Below are 4,945 nucleotides of genomic sequence, written 5' to 3'. Positions count from 1 at the left end.
TTTCGGAATAAAACTGTAATTCTCTTGAAATGAAAATTACAAAATGGGAGAAGCCAACATTTGCAGGCCCCTAATATGGGTAGTGGAGAGAGAGACTGAACCAAACGACCCAATTACTACATGCAAGTGTCTCCCAACAACCCGTACTCTTAAATATAACGTCGCTTTTGGCTCGTATGCGCGCTACGGCCAAAAGTTTACGTAATTTGAAATGAAATCGGCTCACGAAAGTGACGTACTGTCCCGTTTTCTGTTTGAGTCGTCCGGCTTACTCGGAAAGGTTAGAAGAGGAAACTTTCAATTAAAGTTTTTCATAACGTTTTGAAACTTTATGAGAATTTCCTGCCCACCTAATCTGTCAGGAACCTTAACTAACTGTTGTTGAAAAAAATCTCAAATTTATTTTCATTTTTCTTTCATTTTCAAATTACGTCCACTTTCGGCCGTACGGACAAACGGCCAAAAGCGACGTTATTCTTAAGAGGACAGGTCGCGTGTCTTTCTGTTGGTATCTATATATTTTTGTCCATTTTATTTATTATATTCTCCTAAGTAATTTTCATATACTACATTCTGAAGTCATTTACGGGAGCTTTGATTGTCGCCAAGTGCGGAAGCGCTGCCAGTAGGCCTATGTCCAGTAGGCCTATGTCCAGTAGGCCTATGTCCAGTAGGCCTATGTCCAGTAGGCCTATGTCCAGTAGGCCTATGAGTATCATAACATTCGTCCACCAAGACCAAGGTTAATTCGTACACCATGTTTCATTGCACAAAATGGCGTCGTCGTCCCTGGGTAAATACCACGTCCACAACACGTCCACAGCACGTCCACAACACGTCCACAACACGTCCACAACACGCCCACAGCACGTCCACAACACGTCCACAACACGTCCACAGCACGTCCAAACGCGCACGAGGGTGAGAGGGGACTTTAGTGCCCCCTGGAGGCCCCCTGAGGCGGACCACCAAATATAAACATCCAGGGTGACCACCCCTGGCAGCTCCTATTGGTCCATACGAGGCAGCTGCTATTGGTCCATACGAGGCAGCTGCTATTGGTCCATACGAGGCAGCTCCTATTGGTCCATACGAGGCAGCTGCTATTGGTCCATACGAGGCAGCTCCTATTGGTCCATACGAGGCAGCTCCTATTGGTCCATACGAGGCAGCTGCTATTGGTCCATACGAGGCAGCTCCTATTGGTCCATACGAGGCAGCTGCTATTGGTCCATACGAGGCAGCTCCTATTGGTCCATACGAGGCAGCTGCTATTGGTCCATACGAGGCAGCTCCTATTGGTCCATACGAGGCAGCTCCTATTGGTCCATACGAGGCAGCTCCTATTGGTCCATACGAGGCAGCTCCTATTGGTCCATACGAGGCAGCTCCTATTGGTCCATACGAGGCAGCTGCTATTGGTCCATACGAGGCAGCTCCTATTGGTCCATACGAGGCAGCTCCTATTGGTCCATACGAGGCAGCTGCTATTGGTCCATACGAGGCAGCTGCTATTGGTCCATACGAGGCAGCTCCTATTGGTCCATACGAGGCAGCTGCTATTGGTCCATAAGAGGCAGCTGCTATTGGTCCATACGAGGCAGCTCCTATTGGTCCATACGAGGCAGCTCCTATTGGTCCATACGAGGCAGCTGCTATTGGTCCATACGAGGCACCTCCTATTGGTCCATACGAGGCAGCTGCTATTGGTCCATACGAGGCAGCTGCTATTGGTCCATACGAGGCAGCTGCTATTGGTCCATACGAGGCAGCTCCTATTGGTCCATACGAGGCAGCTCCTATTGGTCCATACGAGGCAGCTCCTATTGGTCCATACGAGGCAGCTCCTATTGGTCCATACGAGGCAGCTCCTATTGGTCCATACGAGGCAGCTCCTATTGGTCCATACGAGGCAGCTCCTATTGGTCCATACGAGGCAGCTCCTATTGGTCCATACGAGGCAGCTCCTATTGGTCCATACGAGGCAGCTGTTATTGGTCCATACGAGGCAGCTGCTATTGGTCCATACGAGGCAGCTCCTATTGGTCCATACGAGGCAGCTCCTATTGGTCCATACGAGGCAGCTGCTATTGGTCCATACGAGGCAGCTGCTATTGGTCCATACGAGGCAGCTCCTATTGGTCCATACGAGGCAGCTCCTATTGGTCCATACGAGGCAGCTGCTATTGGTCCATACGAGGCAGCTGCTATTGGTCCATACGAGGCAGCTCCTATTGGTCCATACGAGGCAGCTGCTATTGGTCCATACGAGGCAGCTGCTATTGGTCCATACGAGGCAGCTGCTATTGGTCCATACGAGGCAGCTGCTATTGGTCCATACGAGGCAGCTGCTATTGGTCCATACGAGGCAGCTCCTATTGGTCCATACGAGGCAGCTCCTATTGGTCCATACGAGACAGCTCCTATTGGTCCATACGAGGCAGCTGCTATTGGTCCATACGACACAGCTGTTACTGGCCCATACTAGGCCGCTGCTATTGGTCCAAAAAGGCAGCTCTAATTGGTCCATACTAGTCAACTGCTCTTGGTCCATACGAGACAGCTCCTATTGGTCCATACGAGGAAGCTCCTATTGGTCCATACGAGTCCAACAAGCAATGCCCCCCCCCCCACCACATATGTTATCCGTTAATTGTTCCATAAATCAGCAACCATATTTCGAAACCAGTATTTACCCAGGGCTCTTCCCATGAGAGAGGGGAGGAGCCCAATAGCTGCTGCCTACACGTGCTGCCTGGCGTGGTGCTGGTGCTCTATTGTGTTCTCTAACCGCTTAATGGTTCCCAGTATACCTGGTATAGGTAGACTGTTCCCAGTATACCTGGTATAGGTAGACTGTTCCCAGTATACCTGGTACAGGTTGACTGTTCCCAGTATACCAGGTATAGGTAGACTGTTCCCAGTATACCAGGTATAGGTAGACTGTTCCCAGTATACCTGGTATAGGTAGACTGTTCCCAGTATACCTGGTATAGGTAGACTGTTCCCAGTATACCAGGTATAGGTAGACTGTTCCCAGTATACCTGGTATAGGTAGACTGTTCCCAGTATACCAGGTATAGGTAGACTGTTCCCAGTATACCAGGTATAGGTAGACTGTTCCCAGTATACCAGGTATAGGTAGACTGTTCCCAGTATACCAGGTATAGGTAGACTGTTCCCAGTATACCAGGTATAGGTAGACTGTTCCCAGTATACCAGGTATAGGTAGACTGTTCCCAGTATACCTGGTATAGGTAGACTGTTCCCAGTATACCTGGTATAGGTAGACTGTTCCCAGTATACCAGGTATAGGTAGACTGTTGCCTGTATACCTGGTATAGGTAGACTGTTCCCAGTATACCTGGTATAGGTAGACTGTTGCCTGTATACCTGGTATAGGTAGACTGTTGCCTATATACCAGGTATAGGTTGACTGTTCCCAGTATACCTGGTATAGGTAGACTGTTCCCAGTATACCAGGTATAGGTAGACTGTTGCCTGTATACCTGGTATATGTAGACTGTTGCCTATATACCTGGTACAGGTAGACTGTTCCCAGTATACCTGGTATAGGTAGACTGTTCCCAGTATACCTGGTACAGGTAGACTGTTCCCAGTATACCTGGTATAGGTAGACTGTTCCCAGTATACCTGGTACAGGTAGACTGTTCCCAGTATACCTGGTATAGGTAGACTGTTCCCAGTATACCTGGTACAGGTAGACTGTTCCCAGTATACCTGGTATAGGTAGACTGTTGTCTGTATACCTGGTATAGGTAGACTGTTGCCTATATACCTGGTATAGGTAGACTGTTCCCAGTATACCTGGTATAGGTAGACTGTTCCCAGTATACCTGGTATAGGTAGACTGTTCCCAGTATACCTGGTATAGGTAGACTGTTCCCAGTATACCTGGTATAGGTAGACTGTTCCCAGTATACCTGGTATAGGTAGACTGTTGCCTGTATACCTGGTATAGGTAGACTGTTGCCTATATACCTGGTATAGGTAGACTGTTCCCAGTATACCAGGTATAGGTAGACTGTTCCCAGTATACCTGGTATAGGTTGACTGTTCCCAGTATACCTGGTATAGGTAGACTGTTCCCAGTATACCTGGTATAGGTTGACTGTTGCCTGTATACCTGGTATAGGTAGACTGTTCCCAGTATACCTGGTATAGGTAGACTATTACCTGTATACCAGGTATAGGTAGACTGTTCCCAGTATACCTGGTACAGGTAGACTGTTCCCAGTATACCTGGTATAGGTAGACTGTTCCCAGTATACCTGGTATAGGTAGACTGTTCCCAGTATACCTGGTATAGGTAGACTGTTCCCAGTATACCTGGTATAGGTAGACTGTTCCCAGTATACCAGGTATAGGTAGACTATTACCTGTATACCAGGTATAGGTAGACTGTTCCCAGTATACCTGGTACAGGTAGACTGTTCCCAGTATACCTGGTACAGGTAGACTGTTCCCAATATACCAGGTATAGGTAGACTGTTACCTGTATACCTGGTATAGGTAGACTGTTCCCAGTATACCTGGTACAGGTAGACTGTTCCCAGTATACCTGGTATAGGTAGACTGTTCCCAATATACCTGGTACAGGTAGACTGTTCCCAGTATACCTGGTATAGGTTGACTGTTCCCAGTATACCAGGTATAGGTAGACTGTTCCCAGTATACCAGGTATAGGTAGACTGTTCCCAGTATACCAGGTATAGGTAGACTGTTACCTGTATACCAGGTATAGGTAGACTGTTCCCAGTATACCAGGTATAGGTAGACTGTTCCCAGTATACCTGGTACAGGTAGACTGTTCCCAGTATACCTGGTACAGATAGACTGTTCCCAGTATACCTGGTACAGGTAGACTGTTCCCAGTATACCTGGTACAGGTAGACTGTTCCCAGTATACCTGGTATAGGTTGAC

The 4,945-nt window shown here is 47.9% G+C and overlaps 1 long non-coding RNA gene across 1 annotated transcript; it reads right to left on the bottom strand.

Annotated features, from left to right (window-relative positions):
* Nucleotides 1–1,269, bottom strand: LOC138364726 (uncharacterized). The gene is made up of 2 exons (XR_011228514.1): nucleotides 707–1,269; nucleotides 1–646 (listed from the first exon to the last, which is right to left on the bottom strand). It is a non-coding gene; the product is annotated as an uncharacterized lncRNA (long non-coding RNA).
* Nucleotides 1,270–4,945: the final 3,676 nt, after the last annotated feature.

This window comes from Procambarus clarkii, chromosome 14 (assembly GCF_040958095.1).
Source record: "Procambarus clarkii isolate CNS0578487 chromosome 14, FALCON_Pclarkii_2.0, whole genome shotgun sequence".
In the NCBI taxonomy this organism is placed as follows: domain Eukaryota; kingdom Metazoa; phylum Arthropoda; class Malacostraca; order Decapoda; family Cambaridae; genus Procambarus; species Procambarus clarkii.
This window is presented reverse-complemented; position numbering and strand designations above follow the sequence as displayed.